A 14649-nucleotide genomic window follows, 5' to 3' on the forward strand; every position below is an offset into this window, starting at 1 on the left:
GGACACAGGCTTGATTCCTGAGGGGACTGAGATTCCTTGTGCCATGCTGCATGGCCAGAAAAGAGAAAAAGAAAAAGCCACAAAGTTTTGGGGTGGTTGGTTATGGCAGGAATAGATAATTAGAAGAAATTTTGGTATCAGAAGTGAGGTGCTCCAGTAACTGAAGTTTAAAACACGTGACTCCAGCTTTGTGTTTGAGAGGCTGGTAGAAGCTGGAAGGCTTTGAAGAGACTGCTCGAAAGGCTTGAAGGGCATTGGGGAAGATGCAACTGAAAACTGGAGAAAAGAATGATGTGTGCTATGTCACAGATGGGGAAAGTTCAGCAAGGCTGATGCCTGAAGCAACGTGGGACATTGAATCTCAGAAGGATTGAAGGGTGTGCCTGGGAGGTCCATTAAAAAACCTGACGGTCTTGTCCCACAGAAACCTCACAGGTGACACAAGGTAGGTGGGCTGTCTGCAAAGGAAATGTAGATGTGTCTTTTTGTCTAGTGGAATTGACTATCGATTGAGAATGCAAGATTTTTTTAAACTTACAGTTATTGAATTTATTTACCCATTAGTGAAAAATTTAATTAATTTATAATCTATAGTTTGATTCCAAGTTAGTGGAAGATCATCAGAATTATATCATGATGATCTTGTTGTTGTTTAGTTGCTAAGTTGTGTCTGACTCTGAAACCACATGGACTGTAGCCCGCCAGGCTCCTCTGTCCATGGGATTTTCCAGCCCAAAATACTGGAGTGGGTTGCCATTTCCTTCTCCAGGGGATCTTCCTGACTTAGGGATCGAACCCATGTCTCCTGTTTGGCAGACAGATTCTTTACCACTGAGACACCTGGGAAGCCCTATAAGTACATATGCATGGTGGCAGCTGCACGGCGCTTTAGCAGCAAGTGGCCAAGAGGAGATACCCCATGGCCAAGGTCAGGAGCTGTGACTGTGTGCTTTGCTGAAATGGCCATGTAGAGATACCACACATCCAAGGTCAGAAAAACCCCAGTAAGATGGTAGGCAATGGAATGGCTGTGAGGAGATACCCCAAGTCCAATGGAAAAGGAGAAGCCCCAGCAAGACTGTTCAGTTCAGTTCAGTCACTCAGTCGTGTCCGACTCTTTGTGACCCCATGAATTGCAGCACGCCAAGCCTCCCTGTCCATTACCAACTCCCAGAGTCTGCTCAAACTCATGTTCATCGAGTCGGTGATGCCATCCAGCCATCTCATCCTCTGTTGTCCCCTTCTGCTCCTGCCCCCAATCCCTCCCAGCATCAGGGTCTTTTCTAATGAGTCAACTCTTCGCATGAGGTGGCCAAAGTATTGGAGTTTCAGCTTCAACATCAGTCCTTCCAAAGAACACCCGGGACTGATCTCCTTTAGGATGGACTGGTTGGATCTCCTTGCAGTCCAAGGGACTCTCAAGAGTCTTCAACACTACAGTTCAAAAGCATCAATTCTTCGGCGCTCAGCCTTCTTCACAGTCCAACTCTCACATCCATACGTGACTACTGGACCTTTGTTGGCAAAGTAATGTCTCTGCTTTTGAATATGCTGTCTAGGTTGGTCATAACTTTTCTTCCAAGGAGTAAGCATCTTTTAATTTCATGGCTGCAGTCACCATCTGCAGTGATTTTGGAGCCCAAAAAAATAAAGTCTGACACTATTTCCACTGTTTCCCCATCTATTTCCCATGAAGTGATGGGGTCAGATGCCATGATCTTCGTTTTCTGAATGTTGAGCTTTAAGCCAACTTTTTCACTCTCCTCTTTCACTTTCATCAAGAGGCTTTTTAGTTCCTCTTCACTTTCTGCCATAAGAGTGGTATCGTCTGCATATCTGAGGTTATTGATATTTCTCCCGGCAATCTTGATACCAGCTTGTGCTTCTTCCAGCCCAGGATTTCTCATGATGTACTCTGCATATAAGTTAAATAAGCAGGGTGACTATGTACAGCCTTGACGTACTCCTTTTCCTATTTGGAACCAGTCTGTTGTTCCATGTCCAGTTCTAACTTCCTGGCCTGCATACAGATTTCTCAAGAGGCAGGTCAGGTGGTCTAGTATTCCCATCTCTTTCAGAATTTTCCACAGTTTATTGTGATCCACACAGTCAAAGGCTTTGGCATAGTCAATAAAGCAGAAATAGATGCTTTTCTGGAACTCTCTTGCTTTTTCCATGATCCAGCGGATGTTGGCCATTTGATCTCTGGTTCCTCTGCCTTTTCTAAAACCAGCTTGAACATCAGGGAGTTCACGGTTCACGTATTGCAGAAGCCTGGCTTGGAGAATGTTGAGTATTACTTTACTAGCATGTGAGATGAGTGCAATTGTGCAGTAGTTTGCAGCCAAATATGGAGAAGCTCTGTACAGTCAACAAAAACAAGACCAGGAGCTGACTGTGGCTCAGATCATGAACTCCTTATTGCCAAATTCAGACTCAAATTGAAGAAAGTAGGGAAAACCGCTAAACCATTCAGGTATGACCTAAACCAAATCCCTTATGATTATACAGTGGAAGTGAGAAATAGATTTAAGGGCCTAGATCTGATAGATAGAGGGCCTGATGAACTATGGAATGAGATTCGTGACATTGTAGAGGAGACAGGGATCAAGACCATCCCCACAGAAAAGAAATGCAAAAAAGCAAAATGGCTGTCTGGGGAGGCCTTACAAATAGCTATGAAAAGAAGAGAAGCGAAAAGCAAAGGAGAAAAGGAAAGATATAAGCATCTGAATGCTGAGTTCCAAAGAATAGCAAGAAGTAGGTGCCCAATATGCTACTGGAGGTCAGTGGAGAAATAACTCCAGAAAGAATGAAGGGATGGAGCCAAACCAAAAACAATACTCAATTGTGGATGTGACTGGTGATGGAAGCAAGGTCCGATGCTGTAAAGAGCAATATTTCTTAGGAACCTGGAATGTTAGGTCCATGAATCAAGGCAAATTGGAAGTGGTCAAACAGGAGATGGCAAGAGTCAACATCAACATTCTAGGAATCAGCTAACTAAAATGGACTGGAATGGGTGAATTTAACTCAGATGACCATTATATATACTACTGTGGGCAGGAATCCCTTAGAAGAGATGGAGTAGCCATCATGGTCAACAAAAGAGTCTGAAATGCAGTACTTGGATGCAATCTCAAAAACGACGGAATGATCTCTGTTCATTTTCAAGGCAAACCATTCAATATCACGGTAATCCAAGTCTATCCCCCAACCAGTAACTCTGGAGAGGCTGAAATTGAAAGGTTCTATGAAGACCTACAAGACCTTTTAGAACTAACACCCAAAAAAGATGTCCTTTTCATTATAGGGGACTGGAATGCAAAAGTAGGAAGTCAAGAAACACCTGGAGTAACAGGAAAATTTGGTCTTGGAATACAGAATGAAGCAGGGCAAAGGCTAATAGAGTTTTGTGAAGAGAATGCACCGGTCATAGCAAACACCCTCTTCCAACAACACAAGAGAAGACTCTACACGTGGATATCCTACCAGATGGTCAACACCAAAATCAGATTGATTATATTCTTTGCAGCCAAAGATGGAGAAGCTCTATACAGCCAGCAAAAATAAGACCGGGAGCTGACTGTGGCTCAGATCATGAACTCCTTATTGCCAAATTCAGACTGAAATTGAAGAAAGTAGGGAAAGCCACTAGACCATTCAGGTATGACCTAAATCAAACCCCTTATGATTTTACAGTGGAAGTGACAAACAGATGTAAGGGCCTAGATCTGATAGACAGAGTGCCTGATGAACTATGGATGGAGGTTTGTGACATTGTAGAGGAGACAGGGATCAAGACCATCCCCATGGAAAAGAAATGCAAAAAGGCAAAATGGCTGTCTGAGGAGGCCTTACAAATAACTGTGAAAAGAGAAGCCAAAAGCAAGGAAGGAAAGGAAAGATATACGCATTTGAATGCAGAGTTCCAAAGAGTAGCAAGGAGAGATTTAAAAAGCCTTCCTCAGTGATCAATGCAAAGAAATAGCGGAAAATAATAGAGTGGGAAAAACTAGAGATTTCTTCAAGAAAATTAGAGATACCAAGGGAACATTTCATGCAAAGATGGGCTCAATAAAGGCCAGAAGTGGTATGGACCTAACAGAAGCAGAAGATATTAAGAAGAGGTGGCAAGAATACACAGAAGAACTGTACAAAAAAGAACTTCACGACACAGATAATCATGATGGTGTGATCACTCACCTAGAGCCAGATATCCTGGGATGTGAAGTCAAGTGGGACTTAGAAGCATCACCACGAACAAAGCTAATGGGGGTGATGGAATTTCAGTGGACCTATTTCAAATCCTGAAAGATGATGCGGTGAAAATGCTGCACTCAATATGCCAGCAAATTTGGAAAACTCAGCAGTGGCCACAGGACTGGAAAAGGTCAGTTGTCATTCCAATCCCAAAGAAAGGCAATGCCAAAGAATGCTCAAACTACGGCACAATTGTACTCATCTCACACACTAGCAAAGTAATGCTCAAAATTCTCCAAGCCAGGCTTCAGCAATATGTGAACTGTGAACTTCCAGATGTTCAAGCTGGTTTTAGAAAAGGCAGAGGAACCAGAGATCAAATTGCCAACACCTGCTGGATCATTGAAAAAGCAAGAGAGTTCCAGAAAAGCATCTATTTCTGCTTTATTGACTATGCCAAAGTCTTTGACTGTGTAGATCACAATAAACTGTGGAAAATTCTGAAAGAGATGGGAATACCAGACCACCTGACCTGCTTCTTGAGAAATCTGTATGCAGGTCAGGAAGCAGCAGTTAGAACTGGACATGGAACAACAGACTGGTTCCAAATAGGAAAAGGAGTACATCAAGGCTGTATATATAGTCACCCTGCTTATTTAACTTATATGCAGAGTACACCATGAGAAACGCTGGACTGGAAGAAACACAAGCTGGAATCAAGCTTGCTGGGAGAAATATCAATCACCTCAGATATGCAGATGACACCGCCCTAATGGCAGAAAGTAAAGAGGAGCTAAAAAGCCTTTTGATGAAAGTGAAAGAGGAGAGTGAAAAAGTTGGCTTAAAGCTCAACATTCAGAAAACGAAGATCATGGCATCTGACCCCATCACTTCATGGGAAATAGATAGGGAAACAGTGGAAACAGTGTCAGACTTTATTTTTTGGGGCTCCAAAATCACTGCAGATGGTGACTGCAGCCATGAAATTAAAGACCCTTATTCCTTGGAAGAAAAGTTATGACCAACCTATAGCATGTTTTAAAGTAGAGACATTACTTTGTCAACAAAGGTCCATGTAGTCAAGGCCATGATTTTTTCAGTGGTCACGTATGGATGTGAAAGTTGGAGTATAAAGAAAACTGAGCAGCGAAGAGTTGATGTTTTTGAACTGTGGTTTTGGAGAAGACAGTTTTTTTAAAATATAAATTTATTTATTTTAATTGGAGGCTAATTACTTTACAATATTGTATTGGTTTTGCCATACATCAACCTGAATCCACCGCGGGTGTACATGTGTTCCCCATCCTGAACCCCCGTCTCATCTCCCTCCCCATACCATCCCTCTGGGTCATCCCAGTGCACCAGCCCCAAGCATCCTGTATCATGCCTCAAACCTGCACTGGTGATCCATTTCACATATGATAATATACATGTTTCAGTGCCATTCTTCCAAACCATTCCATCATCGCCCTCTCCCACAGAGTCCAAAAGACTGTTCTATACATTTGCGTCTCTTTCGCTGTCTTGCATACAGGGTTATCTTTCTAAATTCCATTTATACGCGTTAGTATGCTGAATTGGTATTTTCTTTCTGACTTACTTCACTCTGTATAATACGCTCCAGTTTCATCCACCTCATTAGAACTGATTCAAATGTATTATTTTTAATGGCTGAGTAATACTCCATTGTGTGTATGTACCACAGCTTTCTTATCCATTCATCTGCTGATGGACATCTAGGTTGCTTCTATGTCCTGGCTATTATAAACAGTGCTGCGATGAACATAGGGGTACATGTTTCTCTTTCAATTCTGGTTTCCTCGGTTTTATGCCCAGCAGTGGGATTGCTCGGTCATATGGCAGTTCCATTTCCAGTTTCTAAAGGAATCTCCACACTGTTCTCCATAGTGGCTGTACTAGTTTGCATTCCCACCAACAGTGTAAGAGGGTTCCCTTTTCTCCACACCCTCTCCAGCATTTATTGCTTGTAGACTTTTGGATCGCAGCAATTCTGACTGGCATGAAACGGTATCTCATTGTGGTTTTGATTTGCACTTCTCTGATAATGAGTGATGCTGAGCATCTTTTCATGTGTTTGTTAGCCATCTGTATGTCTTCTTTGGAGAAATGTCTACTTAGGTTTTTGGCCCATTTTTTGATTGGGTCATTTATTTTTCTGGAATTGAACTGCAGAAGTTACTTGTATATTTTTGAGATTAATTCTTTGTCAGTTGCTTCATTTGCTATTATCTTCTCCCATTCTGAAGGCTGTCTTTTCACCTTGCTTATAGTTTCCTTTGTTGTGCAGAAGCTTTTAATTTTAATTAGGTCCCATTTGTTTATTTTTCCTTTTATTTCCAATATTCTGGGAGGTGGGTCATAGAGGATCCTGCTGTGATTCATTTTGGAGAGTGTTTTACCTATGTTCTCCTCTAGGAGTTTTAGAGTTTCTGGTTTTACATGACTCTTGAGAGTCCCTTGGACTGCAAGGAGATCCAACCAGTCCATCCTAAAGGAAATTAGTTCTGAATGCTCACTAGAAGGACTGATGTTGAAGCTGAAACTCCAATACTTTGGCCACCTGATGTGAAGAAGTGACTCACTGAAAAAGACCCTGATGCTGGGAAAGATTGAGGGCAGGAGGAGAAGGGGATGACAGAGGATGAGATGGTTGGATGACATCACCGACTCAAAGGACATGAGTTTGAGTAAACTCTGTGAGTTGATGATAGACAGGGAGGCCTGGTGTGCTGCAGTCTGTGGGTTGCAAAGAGTCAGACACAACTGAGAGACTGATCAGAACTGATATATATATAATATATATATAAACAAAGTGTGAAGTCCCTTACCAAGGTCACAGGTGGGAGGCCTTGTACCAATATCACAGACACAGAGCCCAGAGACACCTTGCCAGTCGCTGGTATGAATCCTCCCTTGAGCTAGACTCCCTGGCATTGCTTGGAGCAGCAGTGAACTGACTTCAGTTAGTTCTGTCCAACTGGCAGAGATTTGAACAAAACAAATGGTTGTTAATATTTTAAGCCAAGTTTCAGGTGGTTGGTAATGCAGTAGTAGATGATGGAGATATTTGACTTCCTCTAATCTTTATTGTAGCCATCTTCAAGGCCAGAAACCATCTAAGCCACGATGAAAGAGGAAGCAGAAGATGAGGGGACTGCACAGCCACTTTGGCAACAAGGTGTCTGTGGAAAGCAGCCGTGATGGGTTCAAGCAAGGACACTGGGTTCAATCAAGGCTTCTGGTCTCATTTACATTTTCTTAACAACCCAAGGAGTCCAGGCAGCAGTGGCCTCTATTGTAACCAAAAGAGGGGTGTGGCTGCTCCTTGCTCAAAAGCCATGAAAAAGGCCAGGTTGGTGGAAAGAAAAGTTTACTTTATTTGGGGGAGCAGGAAGGGCAGATGCCTCTCCAAAGGTAGACTATCTTCCCCTCCCCTGACAATCGGGAGGGAATAGTTTTATAGGCTGGGAGGGGGTGTTACATGCAGAACAGCACAGTCAGCTCTGACAGTCATCTTGAAATTGGTCATCAGTGGTCTGACCAGTGTTGTCCCAGCATCATCTTGGTTGTTTCAGGGGTACAGTTTATCTTCAACTTCAGGGTGGGTTTCTTTCCATTTCCTTGAGGCCAACTCTTGGAATTGTGGCGGCTGTTGTCATGGCTACAGTCTGGTCATTATGTGGTTAACTTCTCCCACCAGGTGGGGATTTCAGTATCTGTAAGGCAGCTTATAGGATATGGCTCAGGATATTATCTATAGCCCTTGAGAAGAAACTAAAGGCCCTTGACCATGCTTAATGAGTGCAGGTGTGTGCTCAGTTGCTCAGTCGTGTCCAACTCTTGGTGAATCCTTGGACTATAGCCTTCCAGGCTCCTCTGACCATGAGATTTCTTAGGCAAGAATACTGGAGTGGGTTACCATTGCCTTCTCCGGGGGATTGTCCATGCTCAGGAATTGAACCCGAGTCTCTTGTGCCTTCTGCATTGGCAGGCAGATTCCTTACCACTGAGCCACTTGGCCTCCTTCGACTGTTTTCCTTTGTTTTTGCGTTTTCTCTCTTTTCTGATTAAACTTATTCTTTGGCTAATGTTTTTCCACAGACAAAAGGCAAACAGAGGACATGGAGATGTGGGGGCAAGGGCCATAGGAACCTGCTCCTGTTTCACTATCTCTCCCTCCATGTGTTCACTTAGATCCAGCTACCACCCCTTTCTGCTGCCCCCTTGACCCCTTAATCTTTAAAATGGGAAGCACCTCCAGGAGACCACCCATGACCAAGCCTTGCAAGGACCTGCTTCCCCCTACAGCCTGTTGGCTATTTGATATTTATTTCACTTTCCTTAGTTGTCCTTATCAACATTCTCTAATGTTTATTTGATGATTAATTTTTAGCACGACTATGTTTTATGATGTCACAAATAGATGGTTAATTCAGAAATAAAAATCCATAAACCAGTTTGGAACCTACCACAACAAAGAATATAATGAATATTTATTGAGCACTTAATATGTGTTATACATGTTATACACTCTCTGTATTATTGCACTTAAATCTTACAGGAGCCCTAGCATTCAGATAAAGGATCAGGAGCTCAGAGGCTGAGAAAATTGCCCTAAGGCCACATGTGTATAAGTCAGAGAAGGGATGTAATTCAGGTTTTTGTGACTCCAGAACCATGTTCCCAGCTATTCTCCTACACTACTTTAAAAAAAAAATTTTTTTTTTTTTTGGCCAGATCCCAAGGTAAGTAGGACCTTTGTTCCCCAACCAGGATGGACCCCATGCCCCCTGCATTGGAAGGTGGAGTCTTAACCACTGGACCACTGGGGAAGTCCTCGCTTATACCATTATTAATCACCATGAAAGTTTACTGTTTATCCTTCTAGGCTTTTATTTTTCATATATAGATAGTTTTAAATTATAAATATAGAATCAAGAACAAAAAAATGGTTTATTTTTTGTCCCTAACTATGCATCTTATGGTCCTTTCCGTGTCATACGATAGGCTTCTGTAAGACCATTTTTCACTGTTAGATAATGTGTAAGGATATATAGAAACTCTCTTCCTTTTTCAGCCATTAATGGAGTTTTTAGTAAGGGGAGACCCGTCTTTGTTGGAGAGTTCCTTGTTAGCCTTTCCATCGGGGTTCAGACACCTTAAATGATATCAATATGACAATATATGGTCATTAAACTGTGTTCTAAGTAAAGTCTATCCTGGGTACTATACTGGCCTTTGTTTTGGTGAACCCTAAAATGGATAAAGGAAGAAATTTGGTTGGAGAAGGGGGTGGAGAGTTGAGAAAAATGGTTTTCAATGATAAAGGATCGGATCGGAATCAGTGAAATTTTGATTGGTGGAAAGGAGCGCAGGATGGAGGCAGAGAGAAGAGGGAGGGAGGAGGAGACCAAGGGAGAGGGGAGGGAAGAACCAGGAAGGGGAAGCCATCTAGCCCGTGCAAAGAAGGGATATTGGATGGTGGGGTGATTAGGCTGTTAACAGGGGGTTACGCTGTAAACTTTCTCCATGCTTCCTACTAATCTGTAGTCGCTTCTACATTGCTAACGCATAGTTGGGTCTAAGTGGGTGCTTTTTTGGCATCAAAGTTGAGAGGAGAGACATGAACATCCCACAGTTTTTTGAAATGATTTTGTCTTGCTGGACACTTACAACAATATGTCCTATAAATTCAGCAGTGAGTGATTATTTCCTTGTAATGTAGCTTTAGAAGAGGACTTTCTAAGTTTAGTCTTAATATTCCACTTTTCTAGGCTGTTATGACATCAGGTTGAAAGCAACCTTTAAGACTGATTGTAAGCTCTTCCAGGTGTGCGGACTGTCATGTCACCCCCTTTCCAGATCAAAGTGTCCTTGTGGTTACTTAGAGAAGAGGCCAGATCTGTAGTTAACGCAGGTGACAGCCCACAAGTGGAGAAAGGACGGAACAACACTGGTCCAGGTGATGCTTCCTGCAAGGAAAAGGCTGATATAGGTGCTTCTGTACACACCTGTTCATGGATCAATCAAGGTGAGCTGGTCTCCAATGCCCGCTTGACAAGGCATTGGCTTATCCTGATAGAATGGCACTATCCTGTGGTGTGATGCATTCTGTGGGCATTTTATGGTGTGGTAACTTTGGGTTCAGTTCAGTCAGTTCAGTCACTCAGTTGTGTCCGACTCTGCGACCCCACGGACTGCAGCATGCCAGACCTCTCTGTCCATCACCAACTCCCAGAGTTCACTCAGACTCACGACCATCGAGTCAGTGATGCCATCCAGCCATCTCATCCTCTGTCGTCCTCTTCTACTGCCCCCAATCCCTCCCAGCATCAGGGTCTTTTCCAGTGAGTCAGTTCTTCACATCAGGTGGCCAAAGTATTGGAGTTTCAGCTTCAACATCAGTCCTGCCAATGAACATTCAGGACTGATTTCCTTTAGAATGGACTGGTTGAATATCCCAAGAGTCCAAGGGACTCCCAAGAGTCTTCTCCAACACCACAGTTCAAAAACATCAATTCTTCACCACTCAACTTTCTTTATAGTCTGACTCTCACATCCATATGTGACTAATGGAAAAATCATAGCTTTGACTAGATGGACCTTTGTTGGCAAAGTAATGTGTCTGCTTTTTAATATGCTATCTAGGTTGGTCATAACTTTTCTTCCAAGGAGCAAGTGTCTTTTAATTTTTAATTAACTCTGGGTACCGAACCGCAAACTGTGGTGCGAACCATGCCAGGTACTGAGCAGGCTAAACCACAGCGTTTGTGGCTCTGATCAGTTGACTCAGAAACAAACCTGGGGGGAGTTTGCTCCTAACTCTCTAACTATGTGTGCGTTTGATTGTGCCCATGAGTGGCCACAGCTTGGGGACCTGCAGGGCCATGAGACACAGAAGTGGTGCCAAGAAGAGGGCAGGGATGCAGCTGGTCTTTGCTGAGTGATTCTGATGATGTGTTGTGCTTGGTCGCTCAGTCGTGTCCGACTCTTTGTGACCTCAGGGACTGCAGCCTGCCAGGCTCCTCTATCTATGGGGACTCTCCAGGCAAGAATATTGGAATGGGTTGTCATGCCCTCCTCCACGGGATCTTCCCAACCCAGGGATCGAACCCAGGTCTTCTGCATTGCAGTTGTATTCTTTACCATCTGAGCCACCAGGGAAGCCCAAGAATACTGGTGTGGGTAACCTATTTCTTCTCCAGGGGATCTGATGATACACTTGTATAAAGCAGTGCATTTCCCCTGAAGTCTTTTTTTTTTAAAATTCATCAGACCCTTATAGCAACAACAGAAGTAAAATGGACAGGAGTTACCTCCCCCTCCCCATTTAACAAATAAAGCACAGTTGGGGTCCAAGCTTGGTTAGGGGCAGAATGGGGCAAAGGACTCTTTTCTCCTAATTTCAAGCTTGGTTCTCTCCATGGGGCCAGCTCTGGCGGAGGTGAGAGGGGCTGTGTGCTCACCAGAGCCAGTTGCTAAGAACCTATATGTTCTCTCAGCTCCCATTCTAACACGTGCCTTATCAACTCTGGGCTGAGACCCATAATAAGTCATAGAAATCAATTGCAAAACAAAAAGGAACAGAGCCTAAACTAGTAGAATCCATTTAACACAATAAACGGAAATCTCCTGCACTGGCCGTTGTATTCTTTATTACCAGCACCACCTGGGAAGCCCCAAGTATTGTATCACGAAATGTCAGTTCTGCATTTAACTCACACATTCTTGGTAAAGGTTTTCTTTTACTTACTTTTCAGCAGGGGTTTCTGCTCCTACATCTTAACAAGGAACTTAACAAAGAAAGCAAATTAGAAGCAGTTGGCATTTTCTTTCTTTTTTTTTCTGTATAAGTTTTCTTTAAAATTGAAGTATAGTTGACTTACAGTTGTGTGTTGATTTCTGCTAAGCAAAGTGATTCAGTTATACATACATATATATATATATAATACACATAAAAAAATCTTTCCCATTATGGTTTATCATAGGACACTGAACATAGTTCTCTGTGCTATACAGTAGGACCTTGTTGTTTATCCTTTCCATATATAATAGCTTATATCTGCTAACCCCAACTGGAGAAGGCAATGGCAACCCACTCCAGTACTCTTGCCTGGAAAATCCCATGGACGGAGGAGCCTGGTAGGCTGCAGTCCATGGGGTCGCTAGGAGTCGGACACAACTGAGCAACTTCACTTTCACTTTTCACTTTCATGCGTTGGAGAAGGAAATGGCAACCCACTCCAATGTTCTTGCCTGGAGAATCCCAGGGACGGGGGAGCCTGGTGGTCTGCCATCTATGGGGTTGCACAGAGTAGGACAGGGCTGAGGTGACTTAGCAGCAGCAGCAGCAGCATGAAAGGATGATAACATATTTACAGGAGACTTGGAAAATACAGAACAAAGTTGCATATTATTCCACTATATGTTACAATTATTTTTCAGTTCAGTTCAGTTCAGTCACATGGATACTTGACTCCTTTTCCTTCTGCTGCTGCTGCTGCTAACCCCAGCCTCCTATTCTACCCTTCCCCCAGTCCCTTCCCCTTTGGAGACCATAAGTCTGCTCTCTATGTCCCTGCGTCTGCTTCTGTTTTGTAGACAGGTTCATTTCTGTCATATTTTGGATTCCATATATAACTGAAATCACATGGTATTTGTCTTTCTCTCTGACTTACTTCATTTAGTATGACAACCTCTAGGTCACCCATGTTGCTGCAAATGGCATTATTCCATTCTTTTTTATGGCTGAATAATATCCCATTTACTTCCCTAGTGGCTCAGATGGTGAAGAACCTGCTTGCAATGCAGGAGACCCAATTTTGATCCCTGGACTAGGAAGATGCCCTGGAGAAGGACATGGCAACCCACTCTAGTATTCTTGCCTGGGAAATCCCATAGGCGGAGTAGCCTGGCAGGCTATACTCCATGGGGGTCTGCAAAGAGTCAGACACAACTGAGCAAACAACAGTATTTCTTTATGTATATTACCACATCTTCCTTATCCATTCATCTGTTGCTGGGCATTTAGGCTGCTTCCATGTGAGACGCATCAATGTTTTAACATCATGTGGTGTGGAACTCAGCTGTCTACGTACGATTATGCTAAGCCCTGTGTTACCAAACTGAGATTTAACTTAATCACAATTCCCAGCTCTCCTAGAAATGGAATCTTAATGCAGTCCATTAGGGATCACCTGAACAACACTAGTGAGGTCATCTGCCTGGTAGACCTCTGTCAACCCTAAAATGAATGTAACTTTGTAACAACAAACCTGACCTTTTACCTAGTATAACTTCCTTGTCATTGAGCCCTACTGCCTTTGAAAGTCTTATTTTGTACAGCTAGATTGGATTTTGCCCAATTCAAATGGATTTTTGCTCAAATAAACTCTTAAAATTGTTAATAAAGCCTCAGTTCATCTTTTAACATGCTGAAGAGTTGATGACGAAGTAACTTCCCTCACAACTGAGTATGATTTGTGAATCTAATAACGTTCTAGTTTTTTTTTTATAAACGTTCTAGTTTTGATTAAAATGGTATGCATGCCGCTGGCCAGAAAATAAATAACACATGAAAAGTAAATGTTTTATTTTAAGGAGAATGTAGGCCTTTATGACTTTACATGGTCAAGTTTTCATTTTTTGTTATCTATATTTTAAAAATGTTTCAAAATAAGTTGCTTTGAAAAAAAATGTTTTTAATTAAGCAGGCTGCAAGAAAACTAGAGGTAGTAGTACAGAAAATTTCATGTATTCTATAACTAAAAATGTGAATATTTCAGAAAAGAAATGCTTTAGGGACTCCCCTGGACTCTGTGCTTTTAATGTAAGGGGCATGGATTCTATCTCTGTTGGGGGAACTAAGATCCCACTAAGTCCAGTGGCAAAAAAAAAAAAAAAGCTTTAGTCACATAAAAATGTTAAAAACTTTAATTTACAAGTACAAAGTCCAAAACTCCACTTTAATTAACTAAATTTAATTGTGTTAAACTATTTTAAAAAATATTTTCATAAGTTTTTTTTATTATTATTTTACTTTTTCTTTTTGAATTTATCACTGTGAAATACCATCAGCAGATTTCGGCAGATTAATATTAAAAGTAAAAAATAAATATACGTGTATATTAGTATGCATGTACTAAGTTGCCAAGAAAAATGTACTTCAAAACCATGGTTTGCATTAAAAAAAAAAAAAAGTCTGAAAATCCCTTTTCTAAGGCTGGCATTCCCACGGGAGCTCAGAGCTCTCTTGGTCCCACGCCCGCGGTGTGGCCTCCAAAGGTGCCTTCGACGTCCTTCGGTGTCACAGCGCCCTCTGCTGGTTTAGGAAGGCACAGCTCTGATAGTAGCTCAGCCAGGGTCCCTGGACGCCCTGAAGGTGTATCACGAGGACCATCTTTGGATTCGCTGGCAGCCAGGTCC

The sequence above is a fragment of the Capra hircus genome, chromosome 11 (assembly GCF_001704415.2).
Source record: "Capra hircus breed San Clemente chromosome 11, ASM170441v1, whole genome shotgun sequence".
NCBI lineage: Eukaryota > Metazoa > Chordata > Mammalia > Artiodactyla > Bovidae > Capra > Capra hircus.